Source organism: Diadema antillarum, unplaced genomic scaffold (assembly GCF_040938485.1).
Source record: "Diadema antillarum isolate AM-2024a unplaced genomic scaffold, OU_Dant_1.0 seq00000103_RagTag, whole genome shotgun sequence".
NCBI classification, from domain to species: domain Eukaryota; kingdom Metazoa; phylum Echinodermata; class Echinoidea; order Diadematoida; family Diadematidae; genus Diadema; species Diadema antillarum.
Window position 1 is genome coordinate 1,632,736 of NW_027271190.1, and position 18,092 is coordinate 1,650,827.

The 18,092-nt window shown below is 38.8% G+C and overlaps 1 pseudogene; it reads left to right on the forward strand.

The window, feature by feature from the left end:
* LOC139726886 (transient receptor potential cation channel subfamily A member 1-like) overlaps window positions 1-15,153 on the forward strand; it is a 48,073-nt pseudogene extending 32,920 nt beyond the window's left edge.
* The last annotated feature ends 2,939 nt before the right edge of the window (window positions 15,154-18,092 follow it).

Genomic DNA, 18,092 nt, shown 5'->3' on the forward strand with positions numbered 1-18,092 from the left:
ACCTTTCCTTTTCAGACTAACTTTTTGACTGGTTTGGAGTTCCCTTTCGGTTGCCCGGACACGTTGTTGTAGTTCCCATTTCTTTTTATTTATTTATTTAGTTTTTTTTTTGGCAGGGTGGGGAGGGGGTTGGCAAATCATTATAAAACATCCTTGAAGCACTGATTTATCCGAGCAGAACTGCACTTATAGGCCCGAATTCACGAAGGTGGTACAAATGAAACCATGGTTTTAACTATGGACAAAAACCATGGAGCGCCAAGTGTCGCACGAAATATTTCGTTACGAAATTTGTCATTTCGTCGACAAAATGACCGTTTCGTTAACGAAATTATCATGTCGTGGACGAAATGTTCATTTAGTTACAAAATGTTGTCATTTCGTTACAAAATAATCATTTCATCGACGAAATGACTGAATTCTTAACGAAATATTCCAAGCGACACTTGACGCTCCAGAGTTTTTGTCAATGATTTAAACCATGGTTTCGTTTGTGCTTCCTTCGTGAATTCGGGCCATTATAGCGTTTCCAATTTTCTTATACCGTTGTGGTAACATTTTGCTGAAATCAAGTCGTTTCTGTCTTCTCTTTCCTTGAACAGCTTTTCCAGTTGTACTTTCAACGCAGGTCGTACTTTACCAGTTTTTGCAATCTGATAGAGTGGGCCCTCTACGTTCTCGCCATTCTACTCGTTCTCCCTCTAAGCCAGATTCGATATCACAGTGGAATACGCATACCACTGGTAGGTGAATTTCCAAGATTCTCAGATCATCTCAGATTTTGGTTTTCTCTAAAATAGCGTTAAAGGGATGATTTAGTAATGGTTGAGGAGAGGATTCAGCCTTTAACTTTTTGCAAGATACTTAAAAAACACTGAATGTAATGTAAAAGAGCATACGGTTCTAAGAGGAATTCAAAGTTCGTTTGATGAAAATCGGTTTTGAAGTAGCTGAATTGTCCAAAAACAAAGTAAAGAAAGTGATCATCATAAAAGGTTTGGTCCCACCTTTTAATAGGATTGCTTGTTTAGGATATCTCAGCTATTTAAGAACCAATTGTCATCGAATAAACTTTGAATTCTTCTAGAAATTACATGCCATTATATATTTCATAAGAGGGTTGTCATAATCTAAAAAAATTAATCACAAAAAGATACCTTTAGAAACCTGAAGCCGCTTATCAACAGTAAACGTACCATCCCTTTAAAGATTGCAAATCATGTAATCAAGAATATCACGAGCTGGCGTCAACTTCATCATCTTGAGTACAATCATTACACTTATTTTTTGCTCTTCGCGTTCCATCTTAATAGGTAGTTTATGGAAGTGTGCTCTTGAGGGAAAACGGTAGATAAAAATAACATACTTTCGCTCAAGTTCTTGAGATACATCAATCACAGGACACAACTGTTCCTCGTGTTCGACACGACCTTGTTAATTGCGACCCAATTTGGTTTGGTTTTCGACAGAAACATGTCACAGTGTTATTAGCAATAAAGTGTTCTTAGCAATGTGCTAGCAATAAAGTGGCACACGTAATAGATACCTTAATCACTCCCACTCATTCATTACTTTCTTGGACTTCTCCAAGGCCTTTTTTTATTCAGCTTTATTTTCATTTTCATTAAATAAACAGGAAAATTATATACCATGCATTTACAGAACATATTTGTGATAATTTCAAAAACGGAAATTGATCAAATACATGTGGTCATGAGTGACAACAAATGTATTAAGGCATAGTACATGGATGAGAATGGAAATGGAGGGTCCCACTCAAAAGCAAAGCTTTTACAACATGGGACCCTCAGAAACACATAAGAGAACTGATAATGATCTAATGAAAAATTTAAACAGATATATGACACAAAATCAAAGAAACCAATGTCATCTGACATTATCAGTTATTACACTTGTTACGAACAAAATTCTTCTCAAGCTGTCTTGTTATATGGCATTCTATTCGCGTAACACCTTGGTGTGGTTCATGAATCTATACCTCTATCAACTAGAAAACAGTGTATTTTCTTGAATGATCATAAGACCACATTCCACAGATCTCTAATGACCTATATCATTGTATATTGGTATAGGTTTCCCCACCCAAATTTATCAGATTTACATTCGATTTCACGATGCGGTCATCATGGTCATTTAACTTCGAGTGAATTTGAATGATCACCAAGATCGAAATTCAAAAAGGTAACTAGCTCATTTGATTTAATTTCATCGGAAAGCAATTTATAGGGGTGTAAAAAAGGCATTCAAATCAAAAATACAAGTGCGACGCATTCAAATTCGCATCAGCGCCGCCGTGGAGAGCGTTTACAAATTCACGATAAGGCAAACAGTTACAAAATATGGGCCGTCTTTTTCATTGTTGCTTTTATTCTTTGTAGTTACTCATATGTTTGAATAAAAATCATGCAAACTTAAAATACAGTTGTACCTTGAAATGTGATTTTTCACTCGTAATAAATGGTAACTCGTATAACCTCACTTTCAAACACATACATTTACACTTTACACATACACGATTTTAGCTGCTGCTACATTACAGAGTATGCGTGAACATCTGGAATACGGACAGAATTAGTGGGTGAAGCATGACCTTGACAACCAGCAAAACTGATGATATAACCCGCTGGTGAAATAGGTCTATCTACAGCTGATCCGATCGGGGAAACGTATATGGACGCGGGGAACTAAGGAATTGAATCAAAAGGGATCAATATGGATTTGGACGTACAGGACCCCTAGGATTTTCTGGAATATTGCGATTTCCTAAAATGTTACATCCATACTGTTAGGGAAGAATTGAAAGTGACAGAAAGGTCGACAGGAAAGAAATACATTGAATCCATACAATTACTATAATTAAATGAGACTTTGAAGTAAATGAAATTGTATCATACAATCGTATGACAGTGAAAAAGGGCGCACAGAAGTTGTGTATGTTGATTGAATTCGAACGTTCAAAGTGGGAAGTTGTGTTCATATAAATGAAATAGAAACTGGTATTTGGCACGAATTTGAAAGTCTATCCAAATTGAATGTCAACTTTGAATTGAATGAATTTCTCTCCAAACTGAATGAAATACAATCTAAAAGGAATGACATGGGATGATATCAGTTTCCTTTATCGGAAGTGATTGGAAGGATGACAAAATCTACTTTCCAGTAAAGGTGAAGTTCAAATATTTTCACAACGTACAGCTCAGATTTACACTTTTTGACATAATCCTGGACAGGAGTTACTTTCTTTTTCACATGCCTTATCATTAAAGCTGAAATTGAATTTCCTTTAATACAAAAACAAACAAACAAACAAAATATAGCCGACATTATGTAAAGTCCCTTTTACACTTCCACGGATTGCTACACGGATGACCACGGATCGTCATCCGTGGTGTTCCGGCATGCGAAATATCGATTTTCCTCTCAATGCCGGCGCGAATACGATCTAAATTGGGTTTCTACACGGACAAGTACGGAGGCTACACGGACAAGTATGGTGTCTACACGGACAGACAAGGAATGAACACGAACCACAGCGGAAAAGATAAGGAGCTAACACGGATATCAAGGAAGAGCACGGATGTAACTGGGTCCCTTCGCGGTCCTTACACGGATATCCCCAAAATGTTGACCGATGATTTTTGCTTTTGCTTTTGATACTTTATCATTCTCGGGCTGCATGCCTTCAGAGCTAAGTATAACAAGCACACCAGAAAATCTGTAGCAGCCTACATAGCAGCCTACATTCTCTACTTGTCGACACCATCAAGGCAAATCCCTTTGTTTCAAACTCTCATTTTTCTGGAAAATAATGACTCAAATGAAGCAAAAGAAAGCAAAAGAAAGCAAAACAAATCAAAACACGAGTAAAAAACAGAAAGGAGGTGGGGGTGTGTCACTTAAGCTTCTCAGACGACCATTATATGAACAGTATGAGGGGTTGATGGCTGTACTGATGGGGGAAGATCTGAGGAAACTTCATTGACTTTATGAGCTTGTATTGGCAAAATACACGAATTTTTCATCCTGGATGGAGCCGATGCTAATACGGACGTCCCGATGTCTTTACGGATTGTCCCGGAATGAGTACCGAGGAAACACGGAGTAGCCGGTGCCTATACGAGGAAGGAATACGGAGGCAACACGGAGTAGACGGTGCCAAAAAAAAAACAAAAAAACGAAGAGTTTGTATAGCATGTATAGATTTTCGTCCGTGATGTCCGGATGAAAAATTAAGCAAGCTTATTTTTTTATTCATTTTTTTTTTTTTGCCGGATGAACAAGGATGATGTCGGATGACTTCACGCAATTAACACGGTCATGCCGGAAACAGTACGGATGATCCCGGATCGACGATCCGTTGTCATCCGTGATGGGATCCGTGAAAATGTAAAAGGGGCTTTAGCGTTCCAAATGAATCATCACATTGCTCGGAAAGACAGCGGTATCGAACCTCGATCATCAAAGGACAAAATGCACCTGTAGAATTCTTTTGTACGTCAATAGAAAAATGAGAGCTGTTTGAATGTTTACAGCCAGTTGGAACTCCATTTCTCAAACCTCGTTGGTCATTCAAGTTCCTATTCCGAGCATTCGATTTCACGCATTCCACGCTCGCAGCACCGAATCAGCGATCAAATTCAAAATCCAGTCATTCGAATTCACTATCGGAGCGTTCAAATCCACTGTCGGAGCAATCAAATTTATGTCATGCTGGCTACGGAATTTCGTCGGTCATTCAAATTCGTGAATATTTAACCATGTTCCATATAACTGCATTCAATTTGAAAGAGGTCCTGAAGTTTGTTGGTTTGGGGCCGTATATGTGTCTTGACTTCTAATCTTTAGCTTTGAATATATTGGAATTTATGAAGAAACATCCAACTGGACCCCATGGAAGACCAGCTATTGCACCTGAATATGGGCTATCCAACCATTTTGCTATCCAACCATCTGGAAAATAAAATAAAACAAACAAACAAACAAACAAACAAACAAACAAACAAACATTAGGCACTGTACAGGCCTCAAGACGAAAATAATACGAAAGGTTGGTTGACACCTTCGGGGGAAAAATCGACTACACTGAAACTGGTAATATGAACATTGTTTCGTCTTGTTTGTTGTTTATCTAATTCATTTGTAATTGTTTTATATTTGCAGGACCACTGTGTGTGAGATCATTGTGTGTCAGTTTGTCTTTAAATTGATGCATTGTCATTATGTGGTCAGTGTCAGCGTGCAGTGATATCAAGAAATATGATTAGGTTGTCGTTGTGTTGTTTGGATGCAATGCTGATTGGACCTTTCAATTTAAAATTTATTGAGATGAAAAACAAAGAATACATGAACATAGGACAATGTGGAACCTGAAATGGCGGTGAGTTGGCTCAGTCGGTAGCGCGTCTGCCCCCGACCCTAGCGACCCGGGTTCGAACCCGAGTCTTGACTGAGCAACGCTGTGTGTAATCATACCGTCCCCTCTAGCAAGAGGCATAATATTCTGTCACTGGGATAGGGCATAAAATGGAGGTCCCCTGTGTGAGAGGGTCACAACTCATGCACGTAAAAGATCCCTCTTCATTCATTCATCGCAAAGAGCAGGGTGTTTCACACGGTGAAGTGGTACCGCCTCACCTCTAACTGGACCCAACGGAAGACCAGATTAGCATAGCTGAATATGGGCTATCCAGCTAACTTCTCAGATGGAAAATGAACAAACAAACCTTTAAACGAACAATCATAATTATACTATATGCAATCCTTCATTGGTTGTGTATGCCCTCTATCCTTTCTTAAGAACCCCAAAACTACTCCATTTTCCTCGTTAAATTGATTGCATGAAGTACGAACTTGATCGTCTGAAAATGAAATCGAGCGCTCTAAAAAGTCTCGTCGGGACTGACTATCTCGTAAATTTGAATGCACGAGTAGGAAATACAATGCTCGCATTTGGAAATTGAACGCCCAAGAGTGAATTTGAGTTTAAATTGAATGCAGCTATTTGGAACATCATAATCTGCTTTGCGCAGTTCAACCCAAGAAGTAGCAAGAGGGCCTTGACAAATAGAAACCCATGAAGCAGAGGTCCACTGAGGCCCGTGTTGTCACCTGGGGTGTATACAGTATGGGATCTGACCTTGGCAGCTCGGTAATATACTAGTAAATGCGTTTAAAACGAAATTGCGTTTATCTATCGTGGTCTTAAACGCGTTTCCTAAACGCAATCCTAAACGTGTTTGAGGCATTTTCGGGGGTTAGCTGAAGGCTTGGTCTGCACCTGACAGTACCTAGTGCGTATTTCGCCGCATATCTCTCCTGTAGTTACCCGGAGGTGCGCACGCAAGTCCGATTTAACCGCAGCCAAGTTTTGAGCATGACCAAACTTTTTCCGGGTGAGTCGCGGGGATGCCCAGAGAGGTCAAAGCAGAACGCCAGTAGGAGGCCGTGTCACACCTTTCCGGACAAGCCTTGCGTGCGACTTGCAAAGAACAATTTTGACAACCCGGAGGTCCCCGTAGATGATCCGCACATGACAATACCGGGCACGTATCTTAATACCCGTAGTCGCCCGGAGGTGCGCACGCACATTCTTTTTACCCGCAACCATGTTTAGGCCCTGTAACACCTTTCCGGGCAATCTACTCGGGCTTGTTGCGTGAAGGAATTTTTCAGCATACGGGACAATTTCTGAGGGCGGACAAGGATTTTGGCGAGTCAGTGCATGTGTCTTACTTGCTGAACGCGTTCTACTTAAATTCTACTTGCGAGTATACTGTGTGACCTTTGTACCAGTCGCGTGAGGGCTGACAACTCAGTGAAGATGAAGGAATGGCAGAAGTCCCACAGAATGTCATTATCTTGGCTGCATACGGGACTACGAAGTACCTGCGTGGGGGCTGCCTGCGAGGTGCTGCCGCTAAGGGCCTCCTACTGGCGTTCTGCGTTTATCCACTCACAGAAAGGCGATCGTGGTCTCGAACGCGTTTCAAAACACCCTTTGAATGGCGTTTCAGAACGGCGTTTCTAAACGCGAATGAAAACTGCGTCAAACGGATTCTGGACTATTCTGCCTCAAAACAAGTTTTTCGATAAACGTACCCTTTGAGAGGGCGTTTTGAAACCCGTTTGAAACCACGATCGCCGTTCTGTGAGTAGATAAATGCAATGCCGTTTCGAAACGCGTGAATATCTCAAGGTCAAATCCAGCTGTTTCCGGTTGTGCTCTCTACCCATTATTTGTGCCTGACTGATGATGAGGCATGTTTGGTGGTACGCAGTTGACCTTTACTTCCCTGGTCTACGGGCGCAAAGTAACTGCGCAGCGAAAGACACTCGAATCGCGATTGTATGATGGTTAGATAAACGCGGTACCCCCAGAATAGCGAGTCAAACCACGTTCGCAAACACTATTCCAAACGCGTTTTGAAACGTGATTCTCTCTCTCAAGTTGGCAAACCACGTTCGCAAACACTATTCCATACGCGTGTTGAAACGAGATTCTCTCAAGTTTGATAAACGTAGCCAACGATCGCCTTTCTGCGAGTAGACAAACGTAACGAAGTTTTGAAACGTGTTCATGTCTCAAGGTCAACTCCCAGCTGTTTCCGGTTGTGTTTCCTACCCATTATTTGTGTGTGAAGGATGAGGCATGTTTGGTGGTATGTAGTTGACCTTTACTTCCTGGGTCGAGTGGCACAATGCAGCTGAGCAGTGACAACACCCGAATCGCAATTGTATGATGGATAGATAAACACTGCCAGAGAATAGCGTTTCAAACCACGTTCGCAAACACCATTTCAAGCATGATTCTCTCTCAAGTTATTAATCGGCGTTTCTGTCAAAACGGTCCATGAGTTCGGCATTCAGTTAAGGTACGTAAGTCATACAACCCACAAGTCATACAGCGCAAGAGTTTGACACTAGCAAATAAGGCCTGTGAGTCGGACACTAGGCAAACAAGGCCCACGAGTTTGAAACTAATTCAAAAAGCCCATGACTTCGACACTAATAAGAAAAACCGACGGACGAGTTCGACACTACACCACGGAGCTAATTTGTCCGTCTCGTGGGCCTTGTTTGCTTGTAGTGTCGAATCTTGTATTTTTTGAAATGAAAAATTACTTTCTTCTGAGGAAGGATGACTCGTCGTAATCAAGGGTTGAAGACTATTATAGGCCTTAATGTGTTTGAAAACACGGTTGAGTTTATCTAATCCCTGAAAATGCCTCAAACGCGTTTAGGATCGTGATTCTTCCTCAGAAAATTTTTAGCTGAACGCATTTTCGAACAAAACAATTATAACATCATGCACTAAGCTGATTTAATGATTCAGTTACAATCAAGCGGCGTAGAAAACATTCGCTCAATACGACTTCGCCATTTCACCTTCAGCCTTGTCTCGGTTTTCATTTAATTTTTCCTTTTCGTTGCAGGCCTGGCAGTGGCAGTGTGGGGCGGTTGCCGTGTTCCTTGCTTGGATCAACCTCATTCTCTACATACGGCGGTTCTCGGTACTCGGAATCTACGTGATTATGTTCACAGGTGGGAAAGGAAAACTTAAGTACATTAGTCCTGCAACGAATTAAATGAAATGTGATTCGTACTGAAGACGGATGTTGGCATCCTCTTTATACCCTATAATTGTAGGAATGGTATAGAAAAGTGCAATAGCTCAGCGTTTACACCTTACCATTCAACAATCACAAACAGCAGCTAAAGACGCATCTTGGTCGTGTTGGTGCTAAGTAGAAACCATTCTCACACTTGGAGATGTTCAAGGAGGCTATGCTCCTATATAATTATAGAAGGCGGATGTAGTTCACCATTCATATTAGATTTCATATATCAATTCAATATTTGTGCTTAAAGAACTTTTTCGAATACTTCCGGCCTTTGTTTTTTTTTTTTTTTTTGATGGGAGGGGGTCGGGTGTGAAATTTTACATTTCACACGAAACAATACTTCAAGATAGTTCTAAAATGTGAGTAAGGGATTGAAATGTTAATCAGTATAATCAATGTTAAGTATATAAATATAGAAAATAAATATAAAAACTGTGAACAATAGTTATGATAGATTGATAGATTTGCTTTTAGAAAAAGCCATCAACAGGTATGGTTTCTTGAGTTTCTTAAAATTTAGGCTATATTGTGAAATTGTTATGTAGGATGTTTTGTGATACATATGATCTCCACGTATGCATCAACAATGTGATAACTCGAACATATTTTAAATCACTGCTTCCAAAGGTTAACAATATCTTTTTCCACAATATTAAAAAACAGTGAAATATATATTATGCAGATTTATGGAGGTACCTTACTGTCCAAAATATATTGGCTACACACGTCCGAAAAGACTAAAATGAATAGAAGGGGAGTTCAAAACCAGGATAACATTGCCCAGAGTAATCGCCTCATACTAGTTCTATGTTTTATTTTTCAGCATACCGTAATGTAAAGTGAATCTACACGTTTTTCTAAATTGTTACTGGCAGACGCTATGTTCTTCCTTTCAGAAATTCTTCGCACCTTCATGCAGTTCGTCTTGATACTAGTTCTTGTCCTTGTGGCTTTCGCCCTCGCCTTTTACACCCTTCTGATGAACCAGGTACTGCGAGTGTTGGGTCAATTGTTACAGCACACTGAAATGAGTAAAAGAGAAAGTTGAGGGCGCTCCTGATTCAGACTTTGACTCGATTTTGAAAGATTGCAGAATGTAGCCACTAATAATGGCAAAATATGATTCAACTAACTGTTGAAGAAAAATGTCTGTTATCAGAATTTTGGTGTGTATTTCACAGAATTAAATAGACGGGTTAAAAGATTAAGATTTTTCAAATATTTAGGATAACCATCTCGTGCTTAAAAAAAGGAAACAATGAGCCAGGTTTGTTGAGATTGAGAGTGAAACCTGAAAGCTGAATTTGAATCGCAGTGCTATATATCTACTCGCTATTTGTAAAAAGGCTCGTGGATGAATAAAAGGGTCACTTTTAGGGGAAATTGATGGGATTCAAAACGACAAATCAACTAACGGAGACGTAAAAAAAAAGATAAGGGACGCCTTAGCAGAAATACTCGAAATAACGTTCAATTGCTAATAAATACAAAGTTCGCTTACTTAGTATTATCTAAAAGGTCGCATGTTTCCAGGACTTAATACACTTATTTTGCTGTAGGGCTATAGTGCAAATGCATCTTTACTAGAATTCATTATGATAGCCTTTATACCACTTAAAGGGCGAGGCAAATATCTTGTAAATTCGTCCCAAACTGTTTTACGTGTTTGATTTTTCTACTGGTTTTGTTTCGTTACTTAGCTACACCCACACACAGCCTTCTAAACAAAAGGCTGTGCTTGTAACTAAACATCTGTTAATCAGCGCTAAAGTAGTAATATTATAAGTGGAACGCACATTCCCCAAGACCGAGGATAACTGACATTGTTCCCTGCCATGTATTTTGTCAGTTAATGTTAGTGACATGGAAATGTGCAAGTTATGCTCAATATAACAAGAAGAGGGTCCATTCTAATGTCCTTTTGTTAATCACATTAGTCTTCATCAATGATGGACAGATGAGGTCACAAGTAGAATTTCGGTTCGGAAATTTTTTATTTGCGCATCAAAGCAATCTGAAGTGAAGTATCAGAAAATTATTTTATGATGTGGAACGTATTTAGATATTCCGTCCGCCACATTAGTGATGTTAAGATTATTTCAAGCAACACAAGTTAACATGCGTTGACATTACATAGTTCATTACATAAAACATTATCTCTCATTCGTTTTCACAGACATTGTTTTGCATAAAGGCCCTTTATACGGAATATCTTCCCACAGAGCGCGAGCTCCTGTACTTTGCAATATATTTGTTTCGTTTTTTATTTTTCTCATGCTGTAGGAACCATTCCACCGTATCGAATATTCTCTTGCCAAGACGTTTGTTATGATGATCGGCGAGCTGGATTTCGGGGATATCTTCCACAGTCAAAACTACCTCAACACCGAAAACACACTGGCGGATGGCGAGGAAGACTACTTCTTGTCTTCTGTCTTCTATCAGAGCATCACCTACGTAATTTTTACACTCTTCCTCGTTGTCATGCCAATCCTCATCATGAATCTTCTGGTAAGTTCTGGAAAAAAACTAGATTCTTGGATTGGAAAAGGCATTGAGCCATTGACCCATCAACCTCTGAAGTCATGAACATGTAAACCTATGAGATTGGTCCGACTGCCATAACCATAATATTTATGTTGAATTTATTCTCTTCAGTGATAGCACTGTTCACTCGAAGGATCCCGCCCTTACGATTAAAACACAATTACAAGGCTGGAGAGCCTTATATCAGCTTTACACTTGATATATTGATATGACATTCTCTTAAAATGACAAAACATGCGTGCCGAAAAGTCGGGAGTGGGTAGTCCCATTTCAGGGCAACATACAACGAGGTGCACCGTTAAGCCTTTATCTTACCACTCCATGTAAGCCTTCAAAGATTTCAATTGATCTGTCTGTCTGTCTCTCTCTGATAGGTAGACAGACTGATAAATTGATGACTGATGTAATCAAAGATCTGAGCAAAACAAATCTGGCTTCAAATTCATGCTTATACTTTGTCTCCCTGATAGACGAATAGATAGACATAATCATAGATGTACGGTACAGGTCGTTCGATACATAATGTACTCGAAACGCTTTGAAAAAAAAACCAAACAAAAACAAAAACAAAACAGAAACCCGAACCTGGCATTGAATTTCGGACCACTCCCCTGGCATGTTTACATCGGCAGTTTCAAACCAACATGACGGTTACTATTGTAACCGTTGGATCTGTCATTGTAATAAACACTGCTAATAGCTTTAGATACAATGGTCTTTCAGATCGGTCTGGCGGTCGGTGATATTCAAGCCATTCAGGAGAAGGCCGAGTTTACACGTCTTGAGATGCAGGTATGAACTCACTCTTCTCATCTCAACTTTGTTCGTTGATCACTGGTAACTCAGATGACATTATTGGGGGTCTCAAACAATACTGGAGCTGTGCACAGACATAACAGGGACACAGATATTTTGTACCACCTGTTATATAATTAGGGCTGCATGGTAGCACTGGTTGGTCAATTAATGATCTATGTAAAGACTCAAGAGACTTCCATCCGCTCTAGCAGATGTATTACTAATTGTTTTGTGGAGAGTGTGATGATCCTACCCATCTGGTTTACCTCCGCCACATTTGAAGTAGAGGTCGAGTGGCAAGAATAATAAACGTCGGACATCGTAGTGGTGATGAACCAGCCTATGCGACATGCCTTATTGTTGAGAGCAGCATCAATAAGTTGAAAGAATTCAATTTTAAAGTGTTCTATAATTTATTACCAGTGAAGACGAATTTGTTCAAATTTAAAATAAGTTATAATCTATAAGTGTGATGTTTTGTCAGTTAGATGAGGATATAACACAATGTCACGCTTTTATTACATTTAAACTGAACAGGAGATCTTGGAATTATATTTCTTGGTTAATTCAGCAAGTTTTGTATGTTTCTGTTGACACCAATATTGTATTTTTGTCAAAGAGCAATGAAGAGGAGGATGTAGATGAATTTATCAATATAGCTTTTTGGTGCTTGTATACACAAAGGGGTTGAGAGAACGTAGATTGCGATACACTGTATATGTTTCGGTCAGAATTACGAAAAAGACTTGAAGTAAACAAAACACGTTGTGCAAACCTTTGCATAATCTTCCAAATGATTTATTTGATTATGTGTCAATTTCTCTTAAATTTATGCATGTAAATGAAATTCTTGATGTTATCTCTGTTGTTTGAAATGTGAATAAACATTATTTGAAAAAAGAAGAAGGTATTTTCACTTCGAGGGGTACACCATACAGGAGACATTTTACGTGCACGAAAGTGCCCTAGATCAAAACATCCTAATTTATAATTTCGCTGGTGCCGTCAACAGGTGGAATTTGTGATGGAAATCCTGGAGACTCTTCCGTTAGTTTTTTGGCGGTCTGCCGTCAGACGGCGCAAACGTTTCTTTTTGCAGAAGTGGTACCGCGCCCTCACCGATGACAAAAATGTATTGTGTCGGGCTTCCAAGATCTGCATCAAGAACCAACATGACCAAGCACGAGTGAGTCGAGCTAAAACTGTCATTGGTCTGTGAACATTGCAAAAGTCATTGTATCATTGGATTTACCAACCAAAAATCCCAGTTTACAAAGCCAATATTGCTAAATTATTACAGTTATGGAGCACGTTCATGTGAAAGAGGCAAACGTTGTTCTTAGTAATACTTATGCATAAATATGCATTGTATTAAGGAAAACAATTCAGAAAAAAAAATCTTGCGCATGTTTCATTGAGTCTTTGCTAAGTTGACATTATTACATACATGTAGTACCTCATACCATTTGAACGTTGGCTTGCGAAGGATATCACCGTCATGAGAATTCAAGTCCAATTCTAACTTTCAAGAACTCCCACAAGTTTTTTCCTAAATTTCAAATGGACTTCTTGTATTGTTAGGTAGTTCAATCCATCGTACTCCATACTTTAAATCTAACTCCTATGTGCCCAACTACAAAATTTTACGGCTGTTTATAACACTAACATGAATCTGATTTTGTTTTTTAATCCATCGAAAATTAGGAAACAGAAACACATATCATATTGCTTGAAAAATGTTATGCTGGTTGCATTTGCCAACAACAACAACAGCAGCAGCAGCAACAACAACAACAAAAACAGCAACAAATGAAATAAGAAATAAACATTCTGTACCTGACCCCTTTTTTCACTCAATATTGTTATCAAGATAATTGTTAAGATTAAAACATATGCCAGATGAACATGGAGCACTGGAAAGAGGTGTGAATTGTGTTGCGGGGACTCTACATGGCGTGTGTTACAGTTTCATTTTTTTCTTTTTTTCCTTTTTTTTTCGTTCCTTCCTGTTATTTCATTTTATGTAAGTTGACATTGGTTCCTTTGATTTTGTTTAATATATTTGTTTGTAGTTTCATGAAGTCAGTATTCGTTTTCTTATGTATTTCCGAGGGTCCCATATCGTACAAGCTTGGTTTTTTGGTGGGACTCTCCATTTCCATTCCTATCCTTGTATGTACTATGCATATGTATATACCTTATAAATGCAATATTATGTTGTGACTCATGATCACATGTATTTTGTTAATGTATTTAATGTACGTTTTTGAAATTATTACAAATATGTTCTCTTCATGCATTGTATATATCAAAATTTTCCCTGTTTATTTAATGGAAATGAAAATAAAGTTGAATTGAATTGAATAAAGCCATTCTATTTGCGTTGACATTTGTATCCTAGGGCGAGCTACGACCTAGAGCTACAGCTACGACCGATCAGCTCCTCCCCGACATGAAATATCGTCTGAAGCAGATCGATAGCAAAGTAGAAACCATTGGCGGTACTGTGAACGATGAGATGACAAAGCAGGCTGACGAACTGGCCAAGCAAGCCGACAAGCAGGAAAAACAGTCTGACGAACTGACAAAGCAGTCCAACGAACTGGCGAAGCAGTCCGACGTACTGACAAAGCAGTCCAACGAACTTGGAAAGCATTCCGACGAACTGACAAAGCAGTCAAACGAACTGACAAAGCAGTCCAACGAACTTGGAAAGCATTCCGACGAACTAACAAAGCAGTCCAACGAACTGGCGAAGCAGTCCGACGTACTGACAAAGCAGTCCAACGAACTTGGAAAGCATTCCGACGAACTAACAAAGCAGTCCAACGAACTGACGAAGCAGTCCGACGAACTAACAAAGCATTCCGATGAGCTGGCGAAGCAGTCTGACGAACTGACAAAGCAGTCCGACGAACTTGGAAAGCATTCCGACGAACTGACAAAGCAGTCCAACGAACTGGCGAAGCAGTCCGACGAACTAACAAAGCAATCCGATGAGCTGGCGAAGCAGTCCGACGAACTGGCAAAACAGTCCTACGAGCTTGCAAAGCAGGCCAATGAGTTGTCTGGCATAAAGGATCGATTTGATCGCATAGAGAACAAGATAGACGAACTGCTTAAATATATTCACGATAGCAGATCAAAATCAGAAGAAGAATCTTGAGAAAGATTTCAGGTGGCCCAATTTCTGGGTTTGATAACCTACTTTAAAGCGATGGTATAGTACTGGTGAAGATGAGATGTGGGCTTTTAAATTTTTGCGAGATACCAGGATATTCATTTCAATTCAATTCATTTATTTTCATTCTTCTTCTTTTTTCTTTTTCAACATCACTTAAACTGTAATACAGAGCATACCATTCTAAGAGAAATTCCAAGTTTATTTGAGTTTATTGTTTTGGAGTGGATGAGACATCCACACAAGAAAGTAAAACAAGACGATTGTAATAAAAGGTGGGTCCCACCTTTTATTATTAGGATCGCTCTGTTTTGGACATCTCTGCCATTTCTAAACCAATTTTCGTCAAATTCTAGTGAACGGTGTATTCCTATTGGAATCGCAGTGTAAAAAACCTGAAGTTAGGTCTCAACCAAATCTATATGATCCCTTTAAAATGCATACGAATTACTTCAGCTTGAATGATAACACTTTAAAAACAAAAACACGCACGCAAGGACGCACACATGAACACACATACATGTGCAGACATACAAATAAGACATGCACGTAGTTTGACATCTTTGTATCATTTTTTTTCCATTATGATTTCAAGTCCATTGATCACGGTTTGTTAGATAGCATACACCATTCATCATCTTGAAAGATTTAAAAATAAGGCACTATAAAATTTGTCACAGTTTCTTTATATCTTTGGTATAGAAGAATATAGCAGACAACCAACAAACGGGATATCGATAACAATTTGACTGATTGTGGATGACGTATTGATCTCGCAAGCGGACAGTAAGGACACATGGCGATTGGCCAATCAGATCGCAAGAAATCCTTAATTCATTTCATACATCCTGCGCATAGGCTCAATAAAGATACAGCTCTTACTGGCATCACTTTCTGATAGTGGCAACCGGCGAAGTGAGACTAACATCTCAGTTTGTCCATCCACTCGACCTGCACTGCTACAAGGTGTTACTAATTTGCTTTTAGAAGTAATTGTGTCGGCTTGGGGGTCGGAATCGCAATAGAAGAGGCCACGGAATTGAAGACGTTGTCAGTGGAAGCAGCTTCCTAACAAACTTCTCATCCGATGCAGAGAGCAGATGACAAGGGCGGTGCTGGTCCTTCCACCAGCGTACCGTCCGGTGGCCGTGAAGACAAGGAAGGGGACCGTGTTGGGGAGGAAGAGAAGGCTGAACAACAATCGATTGTTAAGGTAATTTGAAAGTGCAAGTAGATACTGGACATCTTCGCACGTTTCATTCTCTTTAATGATGATTACATGCCGAATCTTGACATTCGTGACGAGACGTAAAATATCTATTCATAGCTATTTAATGACATCAAATATAAGATTTGGTTTAAAGATATTGTTTACCGTAAGTGGGGATCAGTCATTCAAAAAATGTTAGACTTTATGTGATGCATATGTGTAGATCAGGTGTAGATCAAACATCTTACCATATCAAAAAAAAAATTGCAATAAAGCCTAAAATATAAGGAGATATCAATATTTTTCTTCAACGAACGGAAACATATATCATCATAACTGTCGTCACCATCACTGATGGTTCACATGCTGTATAATACATAAATTTAGCAAATTGATTATACGGATTAACATTTTTTTTTTTTGCTGTGGTTGTTCCTATTCCTACCTTACATAATTTATTAGAATTACTTTGAAGCACGAAAGCTGCGCTTTTTTTTTTGTTTCATCTACATATTTTCAATGATGCCTTTAAGTTTGTGGGGTTTTTTTGACATTGTTTGCTTTTTCTTTGAAAGTAAGCGAAGTGTACGTTTCTGAATAGCTTTTCGCTCTGTGTTCTATTCAGTATAGACTATGTGTAAAAACCCAAAACAAAACACATACAGCACACACACACACACACACACACAGAGGAAAAAAACACCAAAACCAAAAACAAAACAAAACCATAAATCGCGTAAGTCCCTGTGAATTTATGGCGGTATTAATAGTGAATTGATATATAGACTACATGTTCCTGTCCAAACGGATGACTGGAAGCTTTGATTTTCCATTTTGATATAGTTTTTTTTTTTTAATCCATCCGTAAACACTTTTTCAAAACCAATTTACTTTGCTGTGGCAAGTATTATCGGGGGATGTGGTATATGGAGGTGGTGGATGAAGTATGGTTAAGTGAATGGATCACAAAATCAATCATTGTTCTTTCAAGAATTTGTGATGTTAAACAAGTTATTATAGATGTATGTTTTATGTGTAAAACGTAATCGAATTCTGTATTGCTATCTAATATTCATATTTATTCCATTCAATTCTATACCTCTTTCTGCTGTTTTGATCAGTTTCTGTTTTTCTTATAGTATATTGCATTGTATTACATTATCAAATGGGCTGTAACACTGCAATATTCAAAAGTTGTTTTATTGTAAACGGTTTTGAAATTGTTTTATATGAAATACAAGACCCTCTTGTAAAGCATTGAAGAAACTACCCTGTGCTAATGAATGAATGAATGAATGAATGAATGAATGAATATATAAATAAATAACTAAATAGATTAATTAATTCATAAGCTAAGAATCTTCCCAGCTCTTTGGAGATTTGGAGAGTTGGTGAGTATCGTAATAGTACTCAATGGCATATTCAGTCATTCGCGACTCGCGAACTTCCCAAACAGATTACATAGTACATGACTCGCCTTTATAACCCGAGTCAAAATGCTCAATTTTTAATTCTAAATAATGTCACCACACGGGCACTACAAAACCTCACTAAAGTAAAGTGAGTGATTCGACTTGCATTGAATCCACTGACTCGGTAAACGTGAGCAAAAAGACTTGGGAAAAGGTTCAAGGTGAATGAACAAAATACATGTGGTAATGAGTAACAACATAATTGCAGTTTTTGTATGCACAATACACATTAAGTAAGGGTG